Source organism: Hyperolius riggenbachi, chromosome 1 (genome assembly GCF_040937935.1).
Source record: "Hyperolius riggenbachi isolate aHypRig1 chromosome 1, aHypRig1.pri, whole genome shotgun sequence".
NCBI lineage: Eukaryota > Metazoa > Chordata > Amphibia > Anura > Hyperoliidae > Hyperolius > Hyperolius riggenbachi.
Window position 1 is genome coordinate 492,945,717 of NC_090646.1, and position 18,231 is coordinate 492,963,947.

Here is an 18,231-nt window from a genome sequence, read left to right on the forward strand (position 1 = left end):
TATAGGCTCGAAAGCCTACTACCAATTAAGCATATTAGGTGATGTGCATCTCTGTAATGAGAAGGGGTGTGGTCTAATGACATCAACACCCTATATCAGGTGTGCATAATTATTAGGCAACTTCCTTTCCTTTGGTAAAATGGGTCAAAAGAAGTACTTGACAGGCTCAGAAAAGTCAAAAATAGTGAGATATCTTGCAGAGGGATGCAGCACTCTTAAAATTGCAAAGCTTCTGAAGGGTGATCATCGAACAATCAAGCGTTTCATTCAAAATAGTCAACAGGGTCGCAAGAAGCGTGTGGAAAAACCAAGGCGCAAAATAACTGACCATGAACTGAGAAAAGTCAAGCGTGCAGCTGCCAAGATGCCACTTGCCACCAGTTTAGCCATATTTCAGAGCTGCAACATCACTAGAGTGGCCAAAAGCACAAGGTGTGCAATACTCAGAGACATGGCCAAGGTAAGAGAGGCTGAAAGACGACCACCACTGAACTAGACACACAAGCTGAAACGTCAAGACTGGGCCAAGAAATATCTCAAGACTGATTTTTCTAAGGTTTTATGGACTGATGAATTGAAAGTGCGTCTTTATGGGCCAGATGGATGGGCCTGTGGCTGGATTGGTAAAGGGCAGAGAGCTCCAGTCCAACTCAGACGGCAGCAAGGTGGAGGTGGAGTACTGGTTTGGGCTGGTATCATCAAAGATGAGCTTGTGGGGCCTTTTCGGGTTGAGGATGGAGTCAAGCTCAACTCCCAGTCCTACTGCCAGTTTCTGGAAGACACCTTCTTCAAGCAGTGGTACAGGAAGAAGTCTGCATCCTTCAAGAAAAACATGATTTTCATGCAGTACAATGCTCTATCACACGCGTCCAAGTACTCCACAGCGTGGCTGGCAAGAAAGGGTATAAAAGAAGAAAAACTAATGACATGGCCTCCTTGTTCACCAGATCTGAACCCTATTGAGAACCTGTGGTCCATTATAAAATGTGAGATTTACAAGGAGGGAAAACAGTACACCTCTTTGAACAGTGTCTGGGAGGCTGTGGTTGCTGCTGCATGCAATGTTGATGGTGAACAGATCAAAACACTGACAGAATCCATGGATGGCAGGCTTTTGAGTGTCCTTGCAAAGAAAGGTGGCTATATTGGTCACTGATTTGTTTTTGAATGTCAGAAATATATATTTGTGAATGTTGAGATGTTATATTGGTTTCACTGGTAAAAAATAAATAATTGAAATGGGTATATGTTTGTTTTTTGTTAAGTTGCCTAATAATTATGCACAGTAATAGTCACCTGCACACACAGATATCCCCCTAAAATAGCTAAAACTAAAAACAAACTAAAAACTACTTTCAAAAATATTCAGCTTTGATATTGAGTTTTTTGGGTTCATTGAGAACATGGTTGTTGTTCAATAATAAAATTATTTCTCAAAAATACAACTTGCCTAATAATTCTGCACTCCCTGTATACTAGGACTTTGAGAACGCTCTATTAACCCTTAGCAGTATGCAGGAACCGTGGTCAGATCGTTATATCTGGGCCGGGATCTCGCATACGGGTTATAAAGGCACACTTCTGTTAAACACAGGGTAGCGATTTCAGGAGAATAGGTACGATTGTGTATGTTCAGCAACAGGTCATAACCGCTAAACGATTTTTAAAACGTTTAATAACAAAAATGCATTACATACAGTTATATACACCAATTAACATATACACACATGAGGTAACTTCAAATGAACATTACATAGTTACCTTGCCATCAGTTCCTTTCAGAAGCTCACCATTTTCTTCTGACAATAATCCCTTCAAATTCTGACAATAATTTTGTCAGATCTGAAACATATCAGTTGCTGTCAATAAAATATCAGTTGCTGTCAGTTATAGCTGAGAGGAAAACTGATGTACTAGGTAATGTCCATGTTTCCCTATGGCTCAAGTGGGCGATGTTACAGTTTAACTGTGTGCTGACCAGAAAGCTGTTATGGGTAATAGCCATTTTCAAAATGGAGGACGGAAAATTCCTTTGATCACAGTGAACTAACAGGACGCTGGAAAGGAGAAAGACACTGAGGAATAGATTACATGGAAGGTAAGTATGACTTGTGAATGCTTATTTTGACTTTTAATTTTCAGTTCAGGTTCTCTTTAAAGGGGTACAGTTAAAAAAATGCAGTTTTACTTACCTGGGGCTTCTACTGGCCCCCTGCAGTCGGCCTGTGCCCGCACTCTAGGATTCTCCATTCCCCCAGCCGCACCTCAGTTTCTCTTTCAGCAACTGAGCCTGTCTCCAGCCATAAGCATGTGCCCCACGCATGTGCAGAAGACCCCGAATGAGCCAGTCACTGGGGCTGATTGCCGCTGAACAGAGGCATGCGGGAGGACGGCGAGGGACTCAGACATGCTTATGGGGCTGGAGGAAGCCCCGGGTAAGTACAACATTTTTGTTACTTGCTGTCTCTGGTTTACTTTAAGGTGAGTGTCTGATTTTGATCCTGAGCTTCAGTTAAGGATCGCTTTAACCGCCTTGAGTTTGATGTAAGAGCAAGAGTTTTAGGCTAGGTTCACAGTTGTCAGTTGCATAATGTACGCATTATAATGATTGTGAACTGCAATGGAGGCTGGACATAGACTTTAATACAAAGCATGCATGCAGCGAGTTATTATAACAAGATCAGTTATAACACAGTACTGTGAACAGGCCCATAGGATTGTATGGGCAGTGAGTTGACATGCAGAATTATTCTGCAACGCAGCTGACCACTGTAAACAGGGCCTTCTATATGAGGCTTCCCTCTCCTTAGGTAAGTATGCGTTTCTGAAGCTGAGCTTTGGCTCAGGTTCTCTTTAAAGGGGTTCTGTGGGCCTTAAAACAAAAAGTGTCACTTACCTGAGGCTTCTACCGGCCCCTGCAGCTATTAAGTCCCACGCAGTCACTGAAGCCGCCTCCCTTTGTTGCCGCCGGTAACCTGCTAATTATTCGTCTGGATCCACAGAGGCTTCCCTGCCCCTCCGTTCCAGCACTAAGATCCCTGTTGTTCCACAGAACTTACTGCACAGATAGTACCACAACTACACAGTAACCCGGAGCTGTTGCTCGGGCTTGTCGGAATAAAATGAGCCTGTTTGGCCCCATGCTACTGAACTGGCTGTCTGTGCCCGCAAGTGTTGACGGGCTTATCAGAGCAGGAAAGGCGAGGAAGAGGGTGACAGGGGAAGTCTCAGGAGGACCCAGAGGCTTCCCTTTCCTGAGGTAAGTCCTCAAATTGGGGTGTTTTTATCCCTTCAAGTGTACCTGAGCCAAAGCAAAGTCACAAACTTCATATACTTAGCAAAGAAGAGGTAAGTCTCTGGATCCTAATGAGGCCTTCCTCACTGTCCCATGTTGCCCAGCAAGGACTCTCCAAAGCAGATCGGGGCTGTGCTCCTCTTCAAGCAGATCGGGGCCATGCTCTTCTTCAAGCACAAGCGCTCGTGCCAAAAGAGGAGCTGGAGGGTCTGTGAACAGCAATGGCGGACCAGAGGACAGCTAGGGAAGCTTCATTAGGATCCAGAAGCTTTCCTTATGTATGTGTTGGTGAACCCGAGCTTCAATGTAGGTTCTTTTTAAACTGTACCTGAAAAGAAATTTAAAGAGAAAGATATTTATCGCAGTAGAGGCAGTGGCGTAGCTAGAGAGTATGAGACCCAATAGCAAAATTTCCATGGGGCCATCAGATCTAGGCACTTTTGGGCAATGCTACCCTATGGATATGAGTTGATTGGGCAGTTTACATTGCTAAGCAATGGGCACTGAGATAAAGTCAGAGGACTGAGAAACAAAGGAGAGTTAATAGCGAGCACATTAAGTACCACCTGGGCCCCCTCTGCTCTAAGGCCCCATAGCAGTTGCTATGGCTATTGCTACGCCCCTGAGTAGAGGCCTCTATTGAGGATTCCCCACCATCCCCTTCAAGCTAGCCATTCCAGCACTGGGACCCTCTGACCATAATCGACAAGGGCTTGTTGAAAATGTTTGCGCAGCCACACTGTATAAACACATGGCCACACTGCAAAGGTGCAAGATGACTTGTGTCTGTGCAATTGCGGCTTGTTAACAGCTTTATTCTCTGTGCTACTGCACAGGCTGTCGGTGCCCATGCACAGTGCGCTTGCACTTGTACACAGACTGGAGCATGGCCATTAAGCAGAAGAGGGTCCTGGCAAGCAGCAGTGGAGTAGAGGGGGATCAGAGAAACCTCTAGAGGTATGTATCTATAACTTTTTTTGTTTTTGAAAGTCATTAGTTTGTTTTAAGATATAGAGAATGTGGGGGAACCTAAAAAAAAAAAAGCTTTAACCTTTCCCAGTCTAAGAAAACAATTTCAATCAGGCTTGCCATACACACTGTACAGTACGTAGCTGGCATACAATTTTCATGTGCCTTTTCATGTGAGAAAAAGCGTCAGCTACCGGAAGTACCAAGATAACGACTAGGTGCAGAGTGGTTGCTGAAGGGTTAATCACTGCAGCGGCTACCATACATTCGTCACGCGCCTGTTGTTTATCTGCTCCGCGCGCTCTCGCAGCTCCTCCCCCCACGCCGCGTGCTACCCGAGCTCGCGCCTGTTGTTGAGAACCCAAACAACTGGCCAGGCTTCTGCCTGCTACTCCTGATTGGGCAGCCGGCGGAACTGTCAGACGTGGCCACCAATGTGTGAGAAAGCTCTGGGGGCTCTGGGCTGTCACCCTAAACCACGCCTCCTCGTGTTGTCTCCTCCCCTACCGCAACCAAAACATCCTTTGTCTCGAGGCAGCCTTTGCTTGTTATTGGTCGGGGCTTCCAGAATGAAAGCAGTGATTGGCTATTGTGCACAGCCATTTGAGTTGTGATTGGCTTCTCCTTTCTCAGTGTTCTGAGGCGCCGGGTGGTTGGCCCCCAACTTGGTGACGGAAGAGAGGAAGCGCGCGGGGATTGGTCACTCGGGACTGTGTTTTTACGTAGGCTCCCCCCTCTCCCTCTAAACCGCCGTTGATCGTTTTCCAGTCAGAAACAAAACAAAAGCGGCGGGAGGAGGAGGTGGCGGCGGGAAGTGAGGCCGCCCGGAGAATGAGCCACAATCACCCTAAAGGAGCTATAAGGCAGGAGGACACGGCCAGGAACGTGCACAGCAGAGGGGAAGCATAAGGTACAGGAGGAGGGGGTGAGGGGAACAGGGGAGACTATTGTGTCTGAGCAGCGAGTCGGACTGTCTGGTGGCGTCGTTACCCCAATGCTCGGTTTGGCAATGCAGGCATAGGCAACACAGGCCCATGCTGGATAGGGTAGACTGCCTCTTGCGGCTCTGCATAGTGGTCAGCATTGGAAAATGGTTTTAGAGGACGGTTTCTCAGAGTTCCACAAGTCCTTGTAGACTGTCATGTTTGACACGTTAGGGCTTACGACGGCACAGAAGTCTGGTTTACAAGAAAATCAGCTCGGATCCCCCGCACTACATCACTAGATAGGTTCAGAACTAGATGGGTACATATCTCCAGCACTACATCACTAGATGAGATCTGATCCCCAGGACTACGTCACAAGATAAGCTCTGATCCCCGGGACTGCATCACAATATGAGCTTTGATCTTTAGGACTACACCACGAGATGGGCTCAGATCCTGAGTACTATATCATTAGATGGACTCAGATTCTCAGAACTGCATCACTGTGTGCACTCAAGATCCCCAGCACTACATCACTAGTGGGGCTCAAGATCCCCAGCACTACATCACTAGTGGGGCTCAAGATCCCCAGCACTACATCACTAGTGGGGCTCAAGATTCTCCCCCCTCCCCCAGCACTACATCACTAGTGGGGCTCAAGATTCTCCCCCCTCCCCCAGCACTACATCACTAGTGGGGCTCAAGATTCTCCCCCCTCCCCCAGCACTACATCACTAGTGGGGCTCAAGATTCTCCCCCCTCCCCCAGCACTACATCACTAGTGGGGCTCAAGATTCTCCCCCCTCCCCCAGCACTACATCACTAGTGGGGCTCAAGATTCTCCCCCAGCACTACATCACTAGTGGGGCTCAAGATTCTCCCCCAGCACTACATCACTAGTGGGGCTCAAGATTCTCCCCCCTCCCCCAGCACTACATCACTAGTGGGGCTCAAGATTCTCCCCTTCCCCCCCCCCCCAGCACTACATCACTAGTGGGGCTCAAGACCCCCCCCCCCCCCAGCACTACATCACTAGTGGGGCTCAAGACCCCCCCCCCAGCACTACATCACTAGTGGGGCTCAAGATTCCCCCCCCCCCCAGCACTTCGTCACTAGTGGGGCTCAGATCCCCCCAGCACTACATCACTAGATTGCATGAGTCCGTAATTGCTTGTTTTCTCGCATAATGTGCCTGGAAGCTGTGTTCACCTTCATAGTCAAGCCTTGAGTCTGCAGCTGTGGAGCAGGCAGCGATGATTGACACAGTATCTTAGATTTGCAAGTTTTATTGACTAGTTTAGTATACTCACCTTGTAGCTCCAGGGTCCCAGATTCCATTCCCAACCAGGACATGTATCTGTGTGGAGTTTGTATGTTCTCTATGAGGGTTAACTAACACATCCGAAAATACATGCTGTTCAGTTAATTGGTTTTCCAGAATCTATGGAAGGTAGATTGTGAGCACTTTCAGGGACAAATAGTAACACATACTGTGTGAAGAATGCAGTTCTATATGAATGCATGATTATTAATTATGTCTAAAGAGCATGTGAACTTTCTCGACTGTTCAGTCTGCCATCCTTATTTTATATGCTAACTTCCTGGTTGTCATGCTGAAGTTTAGGCTTCAGTATTTGAGTCACACACACACAAAACTCCTCCCATTCTTCTCTGTTCCTGTTTGGCTTGTGATCTAGTATATCGACTGATAGCTTGCTACTTTTGCAGTATGCATTGCTCTCATATTTTACATAAAGATGCACACAGCTTGTATTTTGACAGACGGCTATCGCTGAGAATAGCAGATTTTTCAATCTGAACTACTCAGATTTCTGCTGAACTGCATTGTACACATGCTAGACTAAATTCGGCAGCGATGGCCATTCGGGGCCATATTGACAAGAATGTAGTGTGTACATGCCCTGATGCATTGTTTCAAGATCTGATATGCTAAATCTCGAAATAACAGAAACAATGGTGTTGTTGTTGCACCTCCTGTCCTTCCATAGCAACAGTATACTGCATGCAGTTGTAGCCTAGTAACGCTTCTGTACAACACTCATGCACCAAATAATCTCTAGTGATCTAGTGCTGGTCCCTTTATGTGACAATTATTGTGCATGTACGACTCAGTGTTTACATGTCTAGCAGACCAAAATCGACAATCAGGTGGTTTGTTGAACATGGGCCTCTAGACATAGAATGCAGCTAATAATAAGGTAGAGCTGCAAGGATGATTGTTACAAAAGCGAAGGGATAATTATCACCCCTGGTGATTGTGATGTGCAAAGAACATGTCATTTTTTATGAAATTATATTGCCAACTCATAAGCCTGTCATGCAGCAGAATCCGTAGGTTTACTTGAGGAATAATGAGTTTATCAGAACTTTGCGGTTCTCTAACTAGAATGTTGTTCTTTGACTGACCATGATCCCCCACCTGTAAAGTAGACTAAACTGCTTAATTTTCAGGTAGAGAGATGATTTCTCTTACTGTACAAATAAACAATCCATTGCCCAGTAGCCTGAAAAGGATTAGAATGAGCTCTTAAGCCAGGTGCAGTCTTAAATTGTTTACGTTACAGAAATAGGGTCTCAGTCCTGCATTTTCTGCATCTGTGTTACAGCCTAATTAGAGATTGGGTGTTATTGTTTAAAGAGGTGTGCTAACCTGTTTAGTATGGCTTTAGGCCTCATGGCATTATGTGACCAGCTGTTAAAAAGCTTGCATTGGCAACCCACAGAACAATATTTACGTATACTGTCTGCTCTGAAAGAAGGTAATGTTTCTCATAAAGAACTTCTGGCTGCCTGCTTGGACACAGGATTATTTATTAGCTATGGAGAAAAGATAATCTCTCTCACTGTCTGCTGTTACCATACTTCCTGCTTCTACTATCTCTACTCATGTTGTTGTGTTTGCAGTAACTTGTACAGTCCATCCCCCACCCCCATGCTTTGTTTCTTTGATCAGTCCATTTTGGGCAGAGCCAGTGAGCACAGTTCTTTTTAGTGTTGCTTGAATGTTGACTGTACATGTATCATAGGGTAATTACCCCCAAGCTGTCAGTGAGACTTGCCTCACTGGCTGAACAGTTTCTATTTATAGACTGAAGCCATCAGAGAGGTTCTGAAACCAGCCGCTTGTGTCGACCGTATGCCTTGGTTATTGTGCTCATTCCCTGGCATAGAAAAACAAAGGTCTCAGTGGACTTTGTTACAGAAATTCTGGAAAAATCTTTCCCTGAATGACTGTTGCAAAGTCCTTTTGTGTTCATGGCCATTTAGTCACGTTTTGCTTTCCCACTGCTTGCATAGTCTGTGTGTATGTAGTATTTTACATTATGATGTGTAGGTTAGTGAAATAATTAAGGCACACATTTAATCTAAGGTTTACACAAAGTGATATATTAGACATGATTGTTAACATTAACCCTGTCAGGGAAGTTAGTCAGAAATATCGTTTTAGTCCTCATTTAGAAAATATTTCTGTGTTTAGTCTTTTGCTAGCTACTGTAAGCTCTCGAAACAATTCTCTGGAATGCGTCTGTTGTGACTGGAAAATCTGAACAAAAGCTAGAGCTTGTTAGCCATGTGCTTACTCCTTTGTTTGAAGCGGCGACTATTTCCAAATTGTGTTTAGGTCAGCCTGTATGTGGCCTATCTGTCTGATACCTTGGTAGAGAACTGGCTTTGTAAGCTGTACATCATGTATTTTGTGTACTATACATACATGCATTATGCATTCGTTGTGTGTAAACATACTAAGAATCCACTGGCTTGTTTGATATCAGTTGAATGTCAGTAATCCTGTAAGGCCAGACTCTATAATAAGAAAGTGTACTAAAACACATCTAGTGTCACGTCTTCCTCATGTTGTCAGCTGACATAATGCAGGCTGCTTTGTGCATACAAAGCGGCAGTGTTTGTGTGTGTTTTTGTTTTTCTTGTGTGTTCCCTTTTACACCTAATCTTTGTATCTTAGTGTAAGGCTTATTAATAGCATCTACTCTATTGTACGGCTGTTATGTTGCTGCTCCGACTATTGTGGTCTATTTTAGCCAACTACTTAACTGTGTTTGTTAGAAAGAGCTTTCTTCTAGTTGACGTCATTTTAGGGGTGTTACCTTGGTACCAGGCACTCAGCTCTCTAGTCTGCACATGCTCATCTTAGTTTCTTCTCTTTTGTTTATGTATCAAAGTATTTTTGGTCATATTGCATTTGAGGCTTTGGCAGTCTGTCCTTGCTGTATATATCTTGGGAAACCTTCCCTGAATAGTGCCTCTGTGCAGCTGATCTCTCAAGCATGGCCTTTAGCGGTCCCTGATTTCTAGGAATTTTTAGGTCTAGCAGATTTATGCATGGAAATTCCTGTCTAAGGAAATTCTCGTATTTCTCACTGCGTGGGTCTGTATTCTGCTTGTGGTATGCCTTTTTTTTTTCTGTCCTATGCTTGGCCTGCCTAATGAGCATGTGAAATTGCAAAAAGATCTTATGCAAGTAAGTTCTGTAAACATTGCCATGCAGTGATCATTTAAAAGTCAGTACAGGCTGCACAAGTGTACTTTATATAGATGTGGTCACCTACTGACCTCATATTCCAAGGAATTAAAGTACAAGTCAATTCAGGTCTTTCATTTCGATTTAGATAGAGGAAGTTAAGATTACAACCACCCTCATATTAATATGTTTGCCTTTGTTATGATCGGAGGGATTTTCCCTTCATTCTGGTTTCATAGACAGTTTTTTTTCATCAATAACACAAACGAATCACATTGGCTACTGCTGGTTCAAATGCCTCCTTGGTAATGCAAGGTCTACACCAGAGCTGCCTACACATTTTCTAGCTTGTGAGCTATTTCAAAAATTACAAATTGAAAATGATCTACCAGGGAAAATCTATCTACAGATTTTAAGCCACGACTGCAGCACATGCTCAGTGGCAGTCCATTAGTGAGGACCACAAGCCACCAGTCAATTAGATGCATATCACTTAGTCCTCCACAGTAAGCCAACTAGAACAGTGTTTGACCAAATAGTCATAATATTGTGCTCTGTGCCCAACAAAATTGTAATTGGCTTTCCACCTTGCGACATAATTTACACTGCTGTGCAAAACTTCAGGACAGCAATCGCACTATGCTCATCCAAGTCAGAGACAGAGTAAGGGCCAGAGCACACCAAAAACCTCTAGCAGATTAGCAGATCTATAAAACTCTAGAGGTTTTTGAAGCAGATTTAGAGCGATTCTAGGCATGTTTAGAGACGTTTTCTAAACATGCCTAGCGTTTTTTGGAGTGTTTTTTTTTTTTTTTGTGTAGCAGATTACAAATATTGTTACAGTAAAGCTGTTACTGAACAGCTTCTGTAACAAAAACACCTGGAAAACCGCTCTGCTCTAGTGTTTTTCAGGGCGGTTTTCCACTTTCCTATACTTTAACATTGAGGCAGAAACGCCTCAGAAATCTAAAAAATTCTGCAGCCCCTGAGTTTGCATTTGTGGAAAAAATGACCCGCTCTGGTGTGCACCAGCCCATTCACTTTCATTAGCCAAGCGGTTTTCCCCCCTGTAAGCGGTTTAAAAAATGCTCCAGAACCACTCTGGTGTGCACCAGCCCTATGATGCGTATGTCACTCAGGTGGTGTAGGAGGTACCCAGAAGTGCTTTAAGAGCTACCTAATGGTGTAGTGCTCAGACTGTATGAAGGAAACACATTCGCGTGCCAGGGATTATCGCGGACAGCACCGACGTGCGCCCCACTTTCCGCAACGGATCTCACAGATCTATTTCAGAGTGACAAGTGTGAACTGCTCCGGTTTATAAAATAGGAGCTGGTCACTGTCACTTTAGCAATAAGCGGAGCGAACAAAACGTTTCTGTTCTTGTCTCAAGGTAGAACACAGCCTGAATCTCATTTGACTGGATTCATCTCTTTGGTTAGTGCTGAAAAACAAATAAAAATGCTCATTTAAATCTTCCATACCTCCTTTTGGGCTCTCACCCTGTTCTCCTGGAGTTCACAATTAGGCCTCGTTCACATCATGACGAGCAGATGGCTGTGCAGTCGGAATGCAACGCGTACAATCTCCCGTTTTCATGTGTTGCATGGCTGATCCCATTCACTGAAGTGAATGGGTCAGCCGAGCTTTTGCCAAAAAAAGTGTGCAGCACTGCGTTCGCGCTACGCACCGCATGTGAACATCAGACAGTGCAGTCTATGCACTTCTGATGTTTGTGTGTGTCTGCCTCCGCACTTGTTGCCGTCTAATGTTTGTTTGTCTAACGTTTGTTAAAAGTGAAACCAAGATGTTATACATACCTGGGGCTTCCTCCAGCCCTATAAGCTTGGATCGCTCCCACGCCGCCGTCCTCCCCTGCCTCTATCGATGGTACCGGGTCCCGTCACTTCCGCCGGACGCGGCCATTCTTCCACATGGACAGGGGCTCACTCTGGCTCTGTACGCATGCGCCTGCGCAGTACGGAGGGAGCGCACTGCGCTTGCGTCGACTGGCCGAAATGATGGGACCCGATACCGGTGGACAGAGGCAGCAGAGGACGGCGGCGTGGGAGCGATCCAGGCTGATGGGTCTGGAGGAAGCCCCAGGTATGTATAAATATGTTCTTTTTCCGTCTGGTTCTCTTTAAAGAGAAACTCCGACCAAGAATTGAACTTTATCCCAATCAGTAGCTGATACCCACTTTTACATGAAAAATATAATGATTTTCACAAACAGACCATCAGGGGGCGCTGTATGACTGATTTTGTGCTGAAACCCCTCCCACAAGAGGCTCTGGTACCCTACGGTACTCTGGGCAAACTGCCACAATGTAACAATGACACACACAGGAAATGGCTGTTTATAGCTGTCTGTTAAAGCCAGAACAGCTACATAATCTGCCCACAGTAACAATGTCACCATGTAATACATGTCAGAATGTGAATCTGGGAGAGGAAAGATTTTACAATGAGCAAACACTGACTAAATCATGTATACATAATTATTGTAAAAATTAAGCACCTTTTTATATTAAATTATTTTCACTGGAGTTTCTCTTTAAGCTCTTCCAGATTAATAGCATCTGAGCAGACTCACTGTTTTCAGATAGTTGCCATTATTTGCTCTGACATGACTGAGGCAGCTCTGAGGCCTCCTCTAATTCCCTATGCATTAACCTTGTAAGTGGCTATGGCTTTTAGGCTCTCAGGCCCTTCTATCACATATTTTACCCCCCCCCCCCTTTTTTTTTTTTTTTTTTTAATTTCCTGTGAGTTCATTCACATAATTGCCCTTCCTATAGGGCTGACTCTTAAGGCCCATACACACGGCAGATTTTTGCGAACGACTGGTTGTTTGAACGTCCCGTCGTTCAGTCGTCCTCACGCCAAATCAGGCTTGTGTACAGACTGTCGTTCGGGTGATAAGCCTGCTTTTGAGCCATCCGCCGGGCGACTAAGGTTACCCAAAATTATCCATTGTGATTGATTCCCATAGAACAAGATGCTCGGCTCTCTGCTAGACAGTGTTGTGTCCATTGCAGAGGGGTCAGCAGGAGCAAATCAGAAATCAGATCGGACCTGTCACAATTGATGTGATTCGTCTATCTGACAGGAAATTGCACGGTGTGTACCAGACCAGGGCTGTGGAGTCGGGGCAATTTTGGGCACCCGGAGTTGGAGTCGGAGTCGTGATTTCATAAACTTCGGAGTCGGGTGATTTTTGTACAAAATCCACAGCCCTGTTAAATATTAGACTAATGGTGGCCATACATGGTACAATTTTTTCATACAATCTTACCATTTCTATGTAATATAAGGGAACTGCCTAAATTATCCTTTCAGTATATTCACTTAATTTACCCTTATACTACATAGAAATGGTAAGATTGTATGAAAAAATTGTACCATGTATGGCCACCATAAGGAGTCGGAGTCGGGGCCATTTTGGTTACCCGGAGTTGGAGTCGGAGTCATGGTTTCATAAACTGAGGAGTCAGAGTTGGAGTCGGAAGATTTTTGTACCGACTCCACAGCCCTGTACCAGACTAAGCATTAGTGGCGACACATGGCTTTCCTGCATTATCAGCCTGCAGGTGTGGGTGTACACTTGTACACACTCTGGGGAAAATGGCCTGAAATAATCATGAACAATAACTTTGGGCAACCTAAGCTATATTATTATAGTATTTATACAGTGCATACATTTTCTTTGACTCTTTACAGAATTCACTGACCTTCTGAAGAGCTCACAATCTAATCCTTACCAGTGTTCTATGTCCACTGTAGCCAATATAGGGGGCAGCCAGTTATGTGAGAGGAAAGCAGAGTGACCGGAGGAAACCCATGCAGACATGGGGAGGAAATACTAATGCCATGCAGACAGTGTCCTGGCTGGGATCCACCTCAGGGACACAGTGCTGCAAGGGAAGAGTGCCGTCCACTACACCTCCATGCTGCCTAATGATTTTGTAATTGGGGGAGATTATAAACGTATTAGTTTGGTAGAACGAGAGGACGATCTTCTCTTTGGATGCCGACAGTTATGTGAGTGGTTTCTACTCTAGTGCTTTTGTGAATGAGGCCTGTTATGATCCAGGAAGTATGTTATTGATTAAGCAATTTTAGTTTGGAAATGTTTGTTTACAGACTAGACATCTTGCATAAGTGTTGTGACACATTTATTAGCACTAATTAATCAATTTCTGAATACCATAAAGGGTATGAGCATTTTAGGCCCTGCCATTATTTATTTGCAGCTGTAGGGTTGTGTCAAAGACAGCAGTGATCAGGGCTCCGTCACAGGCTGCTACTGCAGTTATATGTAGCAAAGCTCTGTAGTTGTTCAGCATGTTCGATGATATAGCTAACTTGCTGCTTGTGAAACAGTTGATTGCAACTCCATTGGATAACATTTAAAGCCATTGCAGGTAAAAATCTGAAACTGCTGCTTTAACACAGTCCTCAGTGTGCAGGTTACAAAACTAATATTAAACAGAGAGCTGCCCAATTGCCATCTTGATCTTAGAGCCATTATATTTTGCTGCACATTCACAACCCATGTGTCTTTTGCAGTTCCAGTTTTAATGCGATTACTGCAAGATTTATAGAATTACACACCCCACAAATACCCTCTTACAAAAGTAAGCTTCAAATATTTAGTCTTTGAGTGAAGCAAGACACTAAGTTCTTTGAAGAAAAAAACCTTTCATTCTGCTGTATAGCATTCCCCCCCCCCCCCCTAATTCCGAACGCTGGCCAATGCCAAATAACCTGCTTCTGCCCACAGAGGTGACAACATACTATATCGGTTATGTAATTGTGCAGTTTTCAGTTTCTGGCCACTAAGCTTGACTTTTGTTGCTTATCTGCGAATGACACATGGCAGGGCTTCTCAATTTACACACACAACAATGTGTGGTATGTTTATGTGCCTATTCTTAGATACTAGGCCCAGATATGGTTTTGCTTTGCTTGCAAGTAGTTGTTTTGTTTTTGGTTCTCAGTTTTCTGATCACATCAAGGAGGAAGTAAAACCAGTGGCATATTCTTGTTAAACAATACAGTAGAATCCTTATAGTAAACTTGATAGTTGCGCAAAAGGTGGATCAGCGCAACACCAGGCCACCTCCGAATGGCCTCCAATCAGAGATGCGCTGAGCCCCCCCCCAGGAACTACAAACGCACCTTGAACCCAAACAGAAGCTCTGCATATACACCAAAAGCATGGCTGTTAAGTGGGAGCAGCAGACCAAAAACGAATTAAATTAGTACATAGCAAGGAAATGAACAGCGCTACTTAAAAACAGGCAAGTGCCTACCTGCAAAAGAGTGCAAGCCCCACTTGTGGGATATAATGCACACCGAGCATACACATGACCTGTCTACCACTGGAGGATGTTGGTTTCCTGTAACAGCTTGCATGCAACCTATTAAGTACTCGTCCCTCCCACTGCGAAGAAGTCAATCAGCGCATCTCTGATTGGAGGCCATTCGGAGGCGGCCTGGTGTTGCGCTGATCCACCTTTTGCGCAATTTTCGATTTTACTTGATTAGCCGCACCCAGGCTATGCATATACATATAAGTTTGCACAGTGGGAGACATGGCAGCGCTTTCAAACAACCTCATACCTGAATGATTTAACTGCAATGGTGAGCAGAGCTCCAGAAACTGGACTAAATTACACACCCAGCATACACTGCAGGCAAAGAGAGGGAGGGGGAATTAGTGATTAAGCTGCAACGGTGGGCAGAGCTCCAGAAGCTGGACTATATTACACACCCTGCATCACTATAGACCAAGGGGGGGTGTTAGCTTCAGTGATAATTAGTGCACAAATTATGACCTAATAGACTTCCCCACGGCGGTGACGTACCCCCTTGGGGAAGACCTACCTCTAACCTAGCAATAAAAACATAATTCCTCGTGCTGCTATTCATAAATGGTATACACATTTCATAAGACAAGCAAAACAGACAAATGATAAGCGCTCAAGGATGCACCTGAATTGTGAGCCATCAGCGGCAATGCAGAGCCCCCTAGGGCTGAATACATGCCTCTAATGCAAAACAGATGCAAAATTATGTGCTAACTCTAATCTAAAAATTTGAGAGTGAATTTAAAACAGTGAAGGCAGCTAGCCACTAGTATACTTACATTTAAGTTTGCACAGTGGGAGACATGGCAGCGCTTTCAAACAACCTCATACCTGAATGATTTAACTGCAATGGTGAGCAGAGCTCCAGAAACTGGACTAAATTACACACCCAGCATACACTGCAGGCAAAGAGAGGGAGGGGGAATTAGTGATTAAGCTGCAACGGTGGGATAGCAGCACGAGGAATTATGTTTTTATTGCTAGGTTAGAGGTAGGTCTTCCCCAAGGGGGTACGTCACCGCCGTGGGGAAGTCTATTAGGTCATAATTTGTGCACTAATTATCACTGAAGCTAACACCCCCCCTTGGTCTATAGTGATGCAGGGTGTGTAATATAGTCCAGCTTCTGGAGCTCTGCCCACCGTTGCAGCTTAATCACTAATTCCCCCTCCCTCTCTTTGCCTGCAGTGTATGCTGGGTGTGTAATTTAGTCCAGTTTCTGGAGCTCTGCTCACCATTGCAGTTAAATCATTCAGGTATGAGGTTGTTTGAAAGCGCTGCCATGTCTCCCACTGTGCAAACTTAAATGTAAGTATACTAGTGGCTAGCTGCCTTCACTGTTTTAAATTCACTCTCAAATTTTTAGATTAGAGTTAGCACATAATTTTGCATCTGTTTTGCATTAGAGGCATGTATTCAGCCCTAGGGGGCTCTGCATTGCCGCTGATGGCTCACAATTCAGGTGCATCCTTGAGCGCTTATCATTTGTCTGTTTTGCTATGCATATACATAGGTTAGGATTTAGTTAGTGTTAGGCCCCTCCCATGGAGGATTGACTTCTTCGCAGTGGGAGGGACGAGTACTTAATAGGTTGCATGCAAGCTGTTACAGGAAACCAACATCCTCCAGTGGTAGACAGGTCATGTGTATGCTCGGTGTGTATTATATCCCACAAGTGGGGCTTGCACTCTTTTGCAGGTAGGCACTTGCCTGTTTTTAAGTAACGCTGTTCATTTCCTTGCTAAGTAAACTTGATGGGTTGCGTGATTATTTCACTGATTTTGTGTGTGTGTGTGTGTGTGTGTGTGTGTCCTGAACGATTTTAGGAAAAAATTGAATTGAGCGATTTCTGTCCGCAATCACAATTTTGATTCGATTTACGATTTCCTTCAAATCAAGCTTTGTGCCTCTCTCTGTGCCCCCTGTCCCCCAAGCAGCAGCTGTGCTGGGTATACCTTACAGCACGAGTCCAGCGATGCCTGTCTATCCTCTTAGCCCCCTGCATGCTCTAATGCACGGCATACTTCCTGTATATCATGTGACATACAGGAACCAGGAAGTATGCTGTGCACAAGAGCTTGCAGATGGCGAGAGAGGATGGAAAGCGTTTGACTCCTGTTCTTTCATAAGGTATGTCCAACACTGCCTATGCTGGTGGCTGCATGTGCTGAGACTTGGGGGAAGTTTGAAGCCGCTTCTTCAAACTTCTTTCATGTGGAAATAACATCATCGCAGAAATTGCCACTTTGATTATTCTGAATTGTGAGCTTGGTGATCATGATTTTTGATTTAAATTTTGTGTGTGTGTGTGTGTGTGTGTGTGTGTGTGTCTTTTCATACCTGCCGTGGTGTGATGGGCCAGAAGTATTTGATCTGCCACAGCGACAACAGCGTGTTTCCGGGGTACACCTCGGTGACCCAAAGCCATGTAAGTCAATGGTGCTGCGGTCTTGCGTTTGTGTCGCGTATGCGTGGAAGCGTATTTTGTCAATACACTCTCGTGCAATTCTTAATTCGGCCACAGGAAGTAAGAGAGCCTCACTTATTGTTTGGCTTGCAGTCAGAATAGAGATTATTCTGCATGCCGCTGTAATCTCCAAAGCCTATTTTTAACATTACAGTGCTATGCAAATCCTATCACACCGCACCTATGACGCTGCTCCAGTGCATAATATATTGGTGTCCCCAGACATACACAGCCCGCCCCTTCCTCTCACCAAACTACTCTCATATTGGTGCAGAGGATAGGGTGAAAGTCTGGAACAGCATTGCTTACCTGGCTGTTACCTTAACCACTTCAGTACCAGCAGTCTCTTGCCCCTTAAGGACCAGAAATTGCTGATACAATAAAAAGGCGCCTACAGACGTCACGCCACATAGACCCGCCGATTACGCCACTCTCCCGCCGCTGATGCCCACTCTCTTTGCCATTGCTATGACAGCAGAGCTCTGTGAGCCAATTAGGAGCTGATTTAATTGGCTTCTGACCCTGTGATCAATGTGGGCCAATGAGATCACTATTTTTGGTTGATCTCGTGGACAGAAAACTTTGGTTTGATCAGTGTCGGGTCGTGGGCGTGTCGCTACCAGCGTTCAATTTTGTCGTGAAGGTAGCAAAGCTTGCTTTCACCGGTCCACTGCCTGGTTCCCATATCTTTTCTCCCCG

General features: G+C 44.8%; 1 protein-coding gene across 1 annotated transcript in view; it reads left to right on the forward strand.

Moving 5' to 3' along the window:
- Window positions 1-4,999: 4,999 nt before the first annotated feature.
- The window catches only part of YPEL1 (yippee like 1), a 42,542-nt gene continuing 29,310 nt past the window's right edge, over window positions 5,000-18,231 (forward strand). The window contains exon 1 of the mRNA XM_068243087.1: window positions 5,000-5,174. The gene's annotated coding sequence lies outside the window, so the exon portion shown is untranslated. The remainder of the gene's footprint in view (window positions 5,175-18,231) is intronic.